General features: G+C 33.6%; 2 protein-coding genes across 3 annotated transcripts in view; one reads left to right on the top strand and one right to left on the bottom strand.

Annotated features, from left to right (window-relative positions):
* The window catches only part of LOC131440540 (ABC transporter G family member 20), a 109,675-nt gene extending 99,431 nt beyond the window's left edge, over positions 1 to 10,244 (bottom strand). The window contains exon 1 of one of the 2 annotated variants that reach the window (XM_058611909.1): positions 10,097 to 10,244. The gene's annotated coding sequence lies outside the window, so the exon portion shown is untranslated. Of the gene's footprint in view, positions 1 to 9,572 lie in introns of both variants that reach the window. The other variant, XM_058611908.1, reaches the window with a different exon arrangement.
* Positions 1 to 15,098, top strand: part of LOC131440541 (protein FAM50 homolog) — a 347,038-nt gene that overhangs the window by 309,042 nt on the left and 22,898 nt on the right. The gene's annotated exons all lie outside the window — the stretch shown is intronic.

Raw genomic sequence — 15,098 nt, 5'->3', positions numbered from 1 at the left:
ACTTGACCCTTCAATTCTAGCCTATCAAGCTCTCTACCGGATCTTCTCCACCGAACTGTTTTTTTTCAGGTGCATAGTGCAGCAATTTTCGTGTAGTGTATTTGTAGTGTTTTAGGTTTTAGGTCTAGATTTTAGTACAATATTTTCAATTGCTTATTTATACATATTTGAATATTTGACAATGTAAACTTTTTGTTCTGTTCTTCTATCTCTGATAATTATTAGTAACTTTTATTTTACAATAGAATGAATATAATTTAATATAGATTAACAATATATAAATAAAACCAAAACGCATGCCCATCCTAACAGGAATATAAAACAAATTCATGATGAACTCTAGTATCCCTAGTTCTCCCGCCGTGCTCCTATAGGGGCATGATAGGGTGTACAACTCGAAACGGTAACAAGTTTTGTGTTTTAAGACGATCAATTTAGTCATTCAATGCTCTTATAACTATTTTCTCACCTATTGCGAATTTATTCATAATTTGTTACACATCAAATTCTTTGGTATGATTGCAATTAATCACCTAGCTAATTATTGTATTATTGTATCATTTAAAAAACAACTTAATAATATTCAAGCCAGATCTTTTATATATGGAACTACAACTGGCTTGTAAAATGTGTCCTAAAAATATCTTGTGAAGTGCATATCACATAAGTATATAAGTAAATAATACTTTACTATTTCTCATGATTTTTTTTATAGATACTTTTTGTCCACGCTCAGAAATTTTATATTTCCGATTTTTTGCCAAATTCTTAAGTTCGGTTTGTGGATATTCTATACAACAGGCCCGTGCGCAGGGGGGGGGGTTTTGGGGGTTTTAACCCCCCCCCCCATGAAGATTTTTTTTAAAATTAAGTTTCATGAACAATGGAGTACTTATTATATTAAAGTGCAAATAACTTGACCCCCCCCCCCCCCCCCCCCCCCTCCGCTTCAATGATTTCTGCACACGAGCCTGTCAGAATCCGTTTTACATTATCAATATAGTGGATGAGCCGCCTTTTCGCCTCTTGGACACTCCCCTCTCCCCTTGAAACCCCCCCCATGGATGATTCCTGCGCACGGGCCTGCTATACAATTTGTATTTTCGTGACGGATTTGACAAGTAAGTTATTGAGAATAATGTCATATTAATTCCTTACTCAAATATAGAAATCGTAGATAGCTAAAAACGATATGTTGTGGATTTTTCAGTTTATGAATGAATTTGAACATTGTATTTTTGATTTAATCGTCCGTGTCCCCTACACAACAAAGTTTTTTTTGCTCCCGTGTTATCCGCCTTCTAATTGAACGTTACAATTATGCATGTGACGCATTGAAAGTTTGCAATACCCATACAATAAATTAACTAGTACGCGCGATTATTGATATATTATTGATATTGTATGTGTGGAAAAACCATGTGTTTTATTAGTATTCACGTCATCCAGTTATGTCTCTGACATTACCCTCCCGCCTTTCTTACCAATTCATTTGAAACCCCATCGCAGAAGTGGAAGAAAAAGTGTTTGCTCTGAGGTGCTAATAATAGTCTTCATTTATTTTGCGAAAACTAGAGTTTATTTAGAAAGGAACATTGTACTATTTTTCAAATGGTTGTTAATTATTTCACACTGGCTAATAAAAAAAGGTTCGTCAATTGAATACTAACGCAATCTAATTTTTCATTACAAGCTCAATTTTAATTTTGATATTATTTATATTATTGTAATTTTCACTGTCGGCTAGAAAAGTTTTCAATGCTATAACCAGAACCAAAGTGACAGCTAGTTGATCTTCGAACCTCAATCAATGACCCATGAGTAGCTTTCAAACAAGCCATACAAAGCAGAGCAAAGTCCTGTAATTACATCCCTTTTGTGAAATTTGGCTTTTCGCTGCCGATTTTTAGAGTACAGAATCCTCGCATTGCTAGTACTACGATCCTGCTGACATTATGAATTCTGTCAGGTCGGGGTTCGAACATATGAGGAATTCCAGAAATGCTTAGCAGATCATCAGACTCGACCTTCTACGATTGGGATGAAACTTTGCACATGGCAAACCATAAGTTTTGAACCGATTGAGAGGTCAATCCGATTCACGACTGATTTTTAAAAAGGGTGTATGTATTTTTGCATTTCACAAATAATCCTAAAATAAAGCTGTTATTAAAACCTACAGATTGATAGCTATCCCATCCGTGCCTTTTGAAAAATGAAGAAGTTACAGCTAAAACAGTTTACGGGTCTCGTTGTAATTCGGAAGCCGTTCATCGTACAAAAATGGCGTCCAGGAAAAAGTTGTAGGGAATCATTAAGAATTATTCATGTACATGTAATAATTGTAGATATAGCAAGCAAATAAACAATTCATGGAAATATAAAAAAATGGTGTTATAATTAACTATTCAAGTATCTCAAGAACAGCTTCTTTTAGAAGAAAGGATATCATGAACAAATTTATTGCCTTTAACCTGTAGAATAATATTATACTGTTTAAATGATTATCTTTCAACGAGAACTTGAAATTTCGAATATATCTGTAAATTATTTTAGTTTTAACATATTCACGGATGAGATAGCCATCAATTTTCTCAGAGATGAACCGATTTTAACAAGCACAGGCTCGTTTGAAAGCTACTGTTTGGCCATTGATCAAGTTTGAAGATCAAATGACTGTGGATACGGGTTCCGGAGATAAGATGGTATAAGTGACGAAACCGACAAAACACGTTGTTTTTTACCGGTGCAAATATTTTGGAGTCACCTCAAATTTCGTAAAGCGGTAGTGTTAAGCTACATCGAATATGGATAAGGGGTGCTACCCAGCGGTTAAGATTTGAAAATTTTTGATCTTGAAAAATCAGATCAGATTAAGTGTCATCTCGAAAAAATATTATTTTTTAAATCGACTTTCTGGGACGTCTCAGTCCCAGTTTTAAAAAAATTGATATTTTCAAAAAAAATCTGTTTTAAGTGACACTAAATCTCGACGTTTCATGTAATTCTAAGACTTTTGGCATCAAAAAAATTTTTCTATTTCGGAAATTTCATGTATGGTGGTTTTTAGGATCTATGAAAATTCCACTAAGTGGATTAAAAAGGGTTTTTGCTTTTCTCTTAGCTTAGACTCGTTTGAAAGCTAGTAATGGGCCTTTAATCAAGTTCGAATAACTACGTTCGGGAGATACGATGGTATAAGTGACGTAACCGACAAAACACGTTGTTTTTTACCGACGCAAATATTTTGGGATCACCTCTAATTTCGTAAAGCGGTAGTGTTCAAAAGTTTAAGCACCTCGAAAAAAGTCCCCATGTAAAATTTGAGCTGAATCGGATATGGATAAAGTGTGCTGCCCGGCGATGAAGGTTTGAAAATTTTCGATCTTGGAAATCATCATGAAATTTCCGAAATCGAAGTTGTTTTTTATGTCGAAAGTCTTAGAATTACGTGAAAAGTCGAGATTTAGTGTCATCCCGAAAACAAAAGATTTTTTCAATTTTTTTCTCGAGATGACACTAAATTTCGACGTTTCATGCAATTCCAAGAATTGAATTTTCGATTGCGGAAATTTCTTCCCAGAGCGAAGTGAGTACACAGATAAAAATATTTTGTATATTTAAATTTATTTTTTTGCACATATTTGGAGCAGGTAAATAAACATCAATATAATTTAAACGCAAAAGTTAATTGAAAGATACAGTTCAGTTAATTGAAAATGCAAATATTGAAATTCAATTTAGTTTTGCATCGATGATTGTTTTCAATTAACCTTTCGATTCATCCGATGTCTATTGTATGTTACTATTGATTTTGATTATTTCTTTATGTGTAGACATTTTTGATACACACACATACACGAATGCATACATATTTGCAGACTCCGACGAACTGGGTTGAACGGTATAAGACACTGAACCCTCTAGGCCTCGATTGAAAAGTCGGTTTTCACAATGATTACATACCCTATCTTTAAGAGAGGACCGAATGTCATATACCAATCGATTCAGCTCGACGAACTGAGCAAATGTCCGTGTGTGTGTGTATGTGTGTGTGTCTGTATGTGTGTTGTCAACTAAGAGGTCGAGATCTCAGAGATGGCTGGACCGATTTTGATCAAACTAGTCGAAAATGAAAGGTCTCCCCGTCACCCAGAACGCTATTGAATGGTTTTGAGATCGGTTGTTTACTTTTTGAGTTATACGAAGTTTTATGTCAAAATTTTCAGTTTTTTTTGCAGTATCTGTCACACTTGACCTTAAAAACAGAATATGTTTCTAGACTTAGATTCCGCATGGTAATAGCTATCCAACAAGCCATAGATTGTTAAAATCCGTCCACTTTTAACGGAAATATCGATATTTTTGTGTAAGCGACTTTTCCCCCTATTCCATCAGTAGGAGTTTTGAGCGCTGTCTGGCACAGAAATGCTTGGGAGCAACATAAAACACGATTTTTATACTGTTACATACATTTGTTTCTAAGTACCCAAAAGACTGTGTACAGCATGATATTTTACCTCGGACCGGATTTTAGCACGGTTCGTTTTTGGCAACATAATCGTTCGAAAATGCCATATGTTAACCAGATGATGGCAGAACTTTCGAGTTGAAAGCAATTCCATAATTATATTGATTTAAACTACTTACAGCAATAAATGCTGGAAGAACATGACTTCCATATACCATACGACTCAGTTGGTCGAGATCAGCAAATGCGTGTGTGACAAATAATTTCACTCGATTTTCTCGAAGATGGCCAAACCGTTTTCTACAAACTCAGATTCATATGAAAAGTAGTATAGTCCCAAACAAGGTTTCTGAATTACGTTTGGATTCTGATTGCGGAACCACATGATGATATGTGGAACGAAATTAAAATAATGCAATTCATTTTTCTCGTAGATGGCTGAACCGATCTAAGATTCAAATGAAATCTAAGAATCATCTATGATTCAAATGAGAGGTCTTAAAATCCTATAAAACATCTTACTTTTTAGTCAGATCCGACTTCTGGTTTAGGAGATACAGGGTGATTAGTATGAAAATGTCCATTTCACATAAATTAATCAGGTTTATCGGGGTTGCAGATTTGGATAGTCGATTACAAAATAAATTTATTTCAGTTTAAGGGGTATTCGTTTTTGGATTCCCCCAAATTTTAATTCGCACTACAATTTCTCAAAGATGTCTACACACTCCTCAGGTGAATTTCACTGATTTCGGTTACACCGATTTTAGAATTCCGCTTCCAGTATCGAATCGTTTTTCAAAGCTCAATCATTTTCTCAAAAAGGCCAAATCGAAATTCAAAAACAAAAACTTAATTCAAGGACTCAAGGTCCCATACAAAATTGGTGAATTTTATCCGATTCTGGAATTACAGAGGATGAATTTTTAAAATTCATATCGATATAGAAGATGTAAATTGTTTGGCGTATTAATTTAGGGCCATTCGAATCATTTTGGGTTATGCTAGTTCCTGAATACCGGCTCTGGAAGTACCATAAATAATGACGAAAAACTCTAAAGTGGAACTTATTTCGACATCTCATGGATTGACAATTGTCACACGTTAAGATTGAAATTCGATACGATTTCGACATTACAGGGTAACAAGTGATTAAAATCTCAATTTGCCGTCTAAAACGACGATAATTAAAATAATGTCATGAGATCTAAAACACCGAAGAATATTCATGCAAATAACACATGCGGATTGATAAAAAAAGGTATCATCTCACTGCTAGGTGGATTAATCACATTTTTGATTCAGATTTCATTTCTCCAGGATGGTCCAGCTATAATCGATCTATTTAAAATTACTCGTAATTAGACTTGTTTTTCAATGCTGCCATGGTTCCATGAATACTCACTGGCTTGAGACGACAAACATTTAGGTGCCATAGTTTGTAATCCGCAAAATGGATCCGCAAAAGTTTGATCAAGATAGTAAAGTTCATTGCTGTAATTGCAACCGAAATTATGATTGCTGTCAATTGTTCAACAGCATTCCGATACAGTTGATACAACACTTTTGGATTACTACGAAATATTGCGACCCACAGGTAATTAAAATATGACTGGCGTCGTTTTCTGTTGGCGATGACCATGAAAATGGAACATAAATTGCGTATACGTGCATCTTATATAAGGTACCGTTTGCGAACAGCAAATCTCTGTCTGATGATTGGTGACTAAACGCTCAGCGGACAACTTGGGTTAGGTGACTTACCACTCCAGACGTTAATTGGAAGGGGATCGTAGCGTATAGAGTTATCGACGTAACAAATGTAAATAGCCGGCGCTCGCGCGACGTAAACTTTGTTTGTGATTCGGACTGATTTCTTTAGTTTTTCTTTACCTCAGCTGTAGTAAATGATGACCAAGCCATTGTCTTTTCTAAGACTTTAGCACTATGTGTAATCGAGCTTTGAGATCTTAAAAACTAATAAAAATTAAACAAAACGTAACAGAGCAGCTATTCCGATGCCTGTTGAATTGTTTTCACAATTCGAACACTTTATGAGAAGACTTTTCAAACATGATGATCTATTTACGGTCTTACACCGCAAGGTTTCCTATATCAATTCTGTTTATGGGTTATATAACTTTCTGCTCGAGAAAAGATGGCATTTTTTTGTATTTTGCTATAAATATGTCACAAAAACTAATGTATCGATTAATTTCAAATTATAAGCTATTGCTCCTAAATGCTATACCTAGTTAGTATTTTGTACAAAAAATATATTTTCCAAGAAAAATTATTATTCCAATAAAGGAATTGTATTCTACTTATTTCCATCAAAAACTAGAAACTTAACAAATACATTTTAGTTGTTTTAACAGTAACTTTATGAACTTACATTATTTTCTACGACTAACAACAATTTGAAGAAAGTGAACTGAAAAATATATCCCCCCTTTTTAAAAACCTGCCGTGAGTCGACATTTGGTTCCTTCAAAATAAATGGCATACCAAGGGCCACGGGGTGTATACTGCTGACCTACACGAAAATAGGCATGCGTAACCATCGACACGTATAAATGTCACCTGGAGAATTCCTCATTCTGTATCCCATCCTCCAGTTACTGTCGGCCACCAACTGGCGGCTGGAATCTCCAGAGTTATTCACCGCGACTCAAATCCAACAAGCAATGAAACAAATTATGAAATTATCCTAATCTCAAGTAGTGAAAAAGAAATGCCCTTGGCATCTCAAAACTAATGTAGTCTGCCTTAACAAATATATCTTGAAGAAAAAATGGCTTACCACACTGAAAACGTATGCACAGATAGGGTAACAGAGGTACACACTTTAGGATTGATTTTATTTTGGCCCACTTTATAAAAATATCCACCAAATATTAAAATGTCTTGAAAAACCCCTTCCGCAATAGGTAATTTAATGTGATTAGCTTCAAATTGATGCAAAATGAGTTACTTAACATCGATAAAATCCGATGAAATCGATAAAGTTTGTTAGGTGGGCCAAAATACCTCTGTTACCCTACCTATACCAAATTCAGAAAAAAAACGATTCTGAAATTCGTTTATTTCTAGAATTACTTATATTATGGTTTATTTCATTACAATTACTTCATCGCACATCATTGTTGAAATATTTTGTTAATTTGAGAAATAAAATGCATGTGAAAAATTCAACCGACAATTGAGAAAAACTAAATATGGTGTAAAATGCAAAAAAAAATCTTAGAATTTTCCAAAATAGCTTTTTAAATATGTTTGGAATGAAATGTTTCCTGAGCATTAGGAAAGTTTTGTATTATTTCATAGCTTGTCTTTTGAAACAACTATCCTCCATGGTATTGCGAACAGTATAAACTTATATTATTCTCTTATTTACTGGTCGGTTTCAAGAATCTGAAATGCTAATTTTAAGAGCATGTCCAACGAAGAATAAAATTGTGACTCGAACACCCGTTTGTTGATTTTGCTCTGGTTGAAACTATGGGACTTTTCCAAATTTCTAAGGTTTCCGTTTGCGGTAGTTTGTTCGGCTTCAGACATGAAACATGCTCAAATTTCTAAAACTTTATTAGCGAAGATATAAGCGCAGCGGATATTTCAATACGAACAACCAAGTTATCGAACCAGAACCTTATCACATTCCAAATTTCTCCAAGACTTGCACGCTATAGTCTCTCATAAAATAGACTTAGAAATTTCCCGATTGTATGTCAGAAATAAAATGTCAAAATTGCAAATTTTCATATGTTACTTTGTATCAAAAATTGATACCTTTTATTGTATATATTTGATTGAAATCAACAAAATGTTTAATTGAATTTAAATTAGTAAGAATATTCCCAGAGTCATTTATAATTGTTGCCTACTATTAAACTCAACAATTCATATTTAAGGCTGTTCATAAACCGTACAGCAGCGCGTTCTGTATATATTTGATTGATTTTGTGGATTATACCTAATTTTAGTCAACATAATTTCCGAACGATCTCTAGTTCAAAGACCAGAATTCTTTCCACTAATTCGATATAACACTGAAAAATAGTTGAAAAGTTAAAATGAAATTGAGCGAGTCTATGCTAAAAATTGATAGCATATTTAGTCGGGAAATCTAACTACGCCTAAAGTCAACCAATAAATCAACATTCTGAAGGGGATTGAAACAAATTAAAAGGAACAATTTTAAGATATTTTTAGTTGTGCTAAATAACAAATAACTAAACTAAGGAAATCAACTTATTTCCTATCAATCGTCTCGATCTGCGAATCTGGCTAGAGTAATTTATCAAAGGTCAATTCAATCTCAACACCAGATTGAACAAATTTTCTTTTCAGTTGGCTATGCATAGCAAAATCTACATACAGTGTTCGTAGTCTAAAGAACGCACTTCCATCTGTAGGTAAAGCAGAAAAAGTAAGAAATTGTGTGTATATAATCCGAAATCCACAAGTAATACGAAGTAGTATGGGGCTTAGAAACTGTTGCCGTACCACTGATAAATAGAATTTTATTGGTTCAAACAGGTCAATAAAATCTAAGTTTAACCAATCATTAATTTGGATCAAAAACTGAATTTCAAAATTAAATTTAAAAAAAATGTTTGGATACATTTGGTTTATAAAAACCGAAACATACAAATCGAGCAATAAAAATGTTCACAAATTAAGTTAAGATTCATATGTAAAGCACAAGATCTTTCACGAACACTAGATTTCCATCATCACTAAATCATTGGTTTAAATGGCTCAGCGCAAGAAAAATTGTTTAAATTGTCTTGTCGCTCTTTACATCTTCGAAATTCCACCTTGAACAACACTTTCAGAAAACTTCATTTTTTTTATCCTCCAACCTTATTCGCCTCCTTTGTATAGAGTGTCTACTGTTGCATCACGCCGCAAGGCCGTCGAGTTTTTGATCGGCAAGCGAACCATAGAGAGTAGACGAAAGAACATGAAAAGGCGTTGATAGCATGTTTAGATTCGTTTACCTTTCACATTAATGGGGTCTGTCAACTGTTAGATACATACAGTATATTATGTTGAACCCGATAGATCAACAGGGAATAAGGAATATTCAACTTACGGGTATCAAAGTTTCTATTCTTTTGATCTTTGCTTTCCTAGCAAGGCGCTGATGTGGCCTAATTTAAACCAGGCTTCAACTGCACTCTATGTAATCCGTTACCTGCAGCAGGTATGTAATGCAAGAATCAGCAAATTTGACTTTTGCCACAGTTAATCTATTACTCTATAATACTAACACCATTTTTGTTATTTAAATGTGTATTACATAATTTAACTTGCAATGTTCAGTGTGGCACTTTTGGCACAATATATTTGTGTTCCAAAAATTATATGTTTAACTGATTGCACTTATTTTTCTTCGTCTTTACTTCATTCAATGATTCGCTTCGACGGTTTATGTGCACCTCGCTTTTTCACTTTTTGCCTTCTGATGCCATATTTTAACGTTTCACAATGCAGAAGAAAATAAAAGTTGCTGATTTCGCTTTCAATTATTGGTGGCCGTGGCCGCACTTGTATTCTTTGCTGTAGTTGAGCACTTGCGGTTATAATAGTGGAGTACACAAATGGGGTATAGCAGACCTTAGAATTGTAGAAGACACACTTGACGAAACCGGCACCGAAGTCAACGATCACAATCAACCAAACCAATTGACGGGACTGGAAAAGCACACCTGTCCGTACCGAACGCAGATTCGAAACTGAGAGGTCGTGGCATGGTACTGACTGGCTTAGCGGCCTAGTGTTAGACTGGGTTATTACACTTTTCTTCAACAGTGTGCTCACTGCATATGAGCTTAAAAAGTTGTTCTGAGTCGCAAGCATTACCGTGCTTAACTCGTTAGGCAAATAAATATTCTAGTGAGTGCAGCTATTTTTTAATTGTATATTGAAGTCTTTTTCATTAGCTTTCCGCGTAAGCAGTTTTCTTGTAAAGTAGCGTGACGCACAAAGTGTTAAATTTACTGAGATATCAGAATATTACAAACAATAATTACAAAAATAAGTAAACAGTTATGTTATGTTGATACTTGTATTGGAAAAGGAAATTCATTTTCAATTTCGGGTTTGCACTGATTAAGTGTACATCAATTTCATTGTTTAGTTGAAATTTTCTGGATCATGTTGCTTGTAAAACTCCACCGATTCTGCATCTGCCGGTGAAGGTCGTTTTCGAATAGGTAGCTGACGATCGTAGGACCATTTCATTAGTGAATGGCGTAGGAGATAAAATTTCTCAGTCAAGAAAAGTATTTTAGAGCATATACATATATGTTCTATATAGTCAAGCTATTTTGAAGACAGATAAGATTTTTCGGAAAACCTCGTTTCGTCTGAGACGGTTTGCAAATAGAATTAACTTCACGTCTGCCACTTTACGTTTAGCATATGTTGAGCCGTCGGGTCGCGCTAGCAGTTCAACATTAACTGCTACGCACTGATGAGTCAAAGACGAAACGTAAACTTTAAACTTATCCAATTTATATACGACTAGTTATACACGTTGATATGAGAAACCGATGTAATTTCACATTTGTAGTTTTTTGACCACTACACAGATAGAAAAAGGCGGGTGGGTAATGTCAGAGACATAACTGGATGTCGTGAAAACGAAAACAACTGACATGTTCCTTAACACTTCCGAATATCAATTAGTTGATCAATTGTATGAAATTGTATGTATAATTTGAAACGATGCACCTAAACTAAAGTACAGATTAGTTACATTTAACATTCTGAAACACAAATATTATGAAATAACCAGTATAGTTCTTTATAATAAAATAATGGTGGCTCTGAAAAGAAACTTTTATGAAAGCGTTGGTGATGGAGAGTCATAAGTTGAATTCGAATTCCGATGGATGCCGCTGACTTCCGTCATCTAATTCAGAAGGGTCAATTCTCTACGACATTAAACTCTGGAACATTTTTCGCAAAAACAAAGAAGGCTTCACTTGATCTCGATTAATGTGAATTTCACACAGCGAAAAGTGCACAAATCTAACCAAACTGTTCTAGATTTGCACTAAACTGAGGATATTTCTTTTCGATTTGCGAACAACAAATCCTAATAGTTCTTTAGAAAATTTTTAGAGCCATTAGAACAGCTGATTTTGTGTAATGCTCTCCACCTTTGCTTTTTCATCCATGCAAATGACTGGCAGCTGTGACGTAATCGTTCTTGTCGGAAGCGAAACTAGCTTTGCAAATGGCACAAAATACATCTGCTCGCATTGGCGATAGAATCCGAACTGATTCAATTTTTGTTAGAAGCTTTCTTTTTACGTGATTTCGTTTGTAGCTTTTTCACGAATGGGCGGTCCTAACGGCTATAAAAATAGCCGCATACAGAATTTTAATGTCGATTATTTCATTTCAGATTTGCATAATTTATTGAAAAAAACTATCAATATGCTGTAGGAACTCGTTTCTAGCATTCAGAAGGACCAAATTGAGGAACTCACTACGATATTCACCACTTTTCGGAACATTTTTCTCGAACGATTTGTTGTACAGCAGCAGATATTTTGTTCTCTTCCTCAGAACGCGTTCTGATTGGCTGGTGTTGACATGGGTCAAATGAGACAGGTTTTTCAATAGTGTACTATTGAAATACTTCAATGCTTTTTCTTTACACGTTTAAGTTGAAAAATTTCGATTCTATTGGTAGTTAGATTATTATAAATCCTTTCACAGATCACTGAGCTATGAGCATTCAAAATACGAGCAAGGAAAACGCGCCTTATGAACTATCCTCTTTGATACTCGTTTATACCAAACATTTAAGAAAAGTTTAATTTTGAATTATTTGAGATTATGTCACACAACTGATAATTTTATCACAAAATTGTGATCATATTTCCGATGGCGTGTAGCAAAACTTATGTTGATTCGTTAGATACGACAAGAGATATTCACGATCAAAAACTTATCACTCTCTCAGAGGGTAAATTTTGAAAAGGCACCCCATAGTAAAGTAAGTCGTATTCACGACAATATTTTGTGAATTTACATATATTTTCATGCACATATTTGGAGCATGCAATTAAACATAAAGTTACTTTACAATTCTGTACGTTTCAATATAATTCAATCCCAAAACTAAGCATTAATTGAAAGATACAGTTCTATTAATTGAAATTTCAATGCAATCCAATTTAATTTTGCATCGATAATGGTTTTCAATCAAACTTTCGATTCAACCCATGTCTACACAGATAAAAATATTTTGTAAATTTACATATATTTTCATGCACATATTTAGAGCAGGTAATTAAACATAAAGTTACTTTACAATTCTGTAGGTTTCAATAGAATTTAATTGCAAACTAAGCGTTGATTGAAATATACAGTTATATTCATTGAAAATTCAATGCAATCCAATTTAGTTTTGCATCGATGAAGGTTTTCAATCAAAATCTCGATTCAACCCATGTCTATTACATGTTACTATTGATTTACATGTCGTGTAAATTTCATTATTTCTTTCTGTGTATTCGATGTTGCGATTGATTTACATGTCGTGGAAATTTCATTATTTCTATCTGTGTACACAGATAAAAATATTTTGTGAATTTACATCTATTTTCATGCACATATTTAGAGCAGGTAATTAAACATAAAGTTACTGTACAATTCTGTAGGTTTCAATAGAATTTAATCGCATACTAAGCGTTAATTGAAAGATACAGTTATATTCATTGAAAATTCAACGCAATCCAATTTAGTTTTGCATCGATGAAGGTTTTCAATCAAAATCTCGATTCAACACATGTCTATTACATGTTACTAATGATTTACATGTCGTGTAAATTTCATTATTTCTTTCTGTGTACTTCCGGCTATAACGAAACCAGAAATTGAGAAGCAACATGACTGGATTGAGTTCTATAGGCCATCTACTTAAGACATCTACAAACAGGAATAGATTTGAGACCATTTTTGAATGTTATGCATCATTTTTATGTCAGCACTATAACGATTGAAAATTTCAAAAACTCATCAACCTGTAATTTCGGAACTGGAAATCGGATCTGGATTAAACGTAATAACAATTCAAAGGAACATACACAGAAAGAAATAATGAAATTTACACGAGATGTAAATCAATAGTAACATGGAATAGACATGGGTTGAATCGAAATTTTGATTGAAAACCTGCATCGATGTAATACTAAATTGAATTGCATTAAATTTTCAATGAATATAACTGTATCTTTCAATTAACGTTTATTTTGCGATTAAATTATATTGAAACTTACAGAATTGTAAAGTAATTTTATGTTTAATTACCTGCTCCAAATATGTGCATGAAAATAGATGTAAATTCACAAAATATTTTTATCTGTGTAGGGTCTTCTTTTGAATCTATGTTTTAAAAAAATGCAATCAGTCATTTATGGAAAAACAAAGGAAGTTCCATTGCAAAATCGCTACTACTGGAACTGTCAGAACCAGAAATCGAACAGCGGTGTAGTATAAGTGAGTGTACTAAGCAATCAACTAAGTGCAAACTACACTCTTAGAAAAAATGAAATTTACGCTTGACGTAAATTCAAGTATGCCGTAATTTCTTCGGTGATGACACAATATTACATCTACTAACATGTAAACATGAATTTTGCGTCTGTATCGATGTGAGTTTCAGCTAAAACAACTGTGAAGTGCTTTGTATTGTGATGTAAGTAAATCGCGACGCTTCTTTTATATGCATCTATAAAGATGTAACATTTTTTAAGTGTGTAGAAGCAATTGCTGATCAATTCTCAAGTATCCCGGTTAACATACCATATCTAAACTTTTCTGTTTTTGATTTTATTATTTTAACCAATAATGCGACATAAAATTATATCTGCACTTGAGACGAAAACAGCTTTTTTATACAAACTATTTGCGGCTTAATGATCGGGTTTCGCTCTATATCACATGGTTATATAAAAAACATCACCCTGTAGTTCCGAAACCGGAAGTCGGAGCCGAATAAAATTAAAAAATAAGCTTCATAACGTTATTTGTTTTTCATAAATATGTTTATTTCATTACGTTAGTTTTTTTTCGCCCTAGCACCCATCATATATAGTACTTTAAACATAATATATTTCGAATATAGTCACAGCGGTTAGTAATTGATAAAACATATTACTACTACTTTCCCTAAATATCATATTAGTTTTTCGATATTATTTTGTTAAGAGGAAAGACACTTTGTAAGCGTATAGGTAATGTCAATAATGTGTGCGTAGGAACAAGTTCCATCATATTTTTCCGGATTTGAACAGATAAAACTATCATATAGAGCAATTCCAGGAATGAGTAGACGAAAAGTGACAAAATCAGAATCGACCTTCTCCGATTTGGACGAAACTTTGCACATGGTTTCAGTATGGTTAACCATAAGTTTTGAACCGATGGAGAGGTCAATTCGATTCACGACTGATTTTTAAAAAGAGCGTATGTATTTTTGCATTTCATTATTTATTATTCATTTATTATTATTATTATTATTATTATTATTATTATTATTATTATTATTATTATTATTATTATTATTATTATTATTATTATTATTATTATTATTATTATT

The sequence above is a fragment of the Malaya genurostris genome, chromosome 1 (assembly GCF_030247185.1).
Source record: "Malaya genurostris strain Urasoe2022 chromosome 1, Malgen_1.1, whole genome shotgun sequence".
Classification (NCBI taxonomy): domain Eukaryota; kingdom Metazoa; phylum Arthropoda; class Insecta; order Diptera; family Culicidae; genus Malaya; species Malaya genurostris.
Note: the sequence above shows the minus strand (reverse complement) of the source record. Positions and strands in the feature narration are given on the sequence as shown.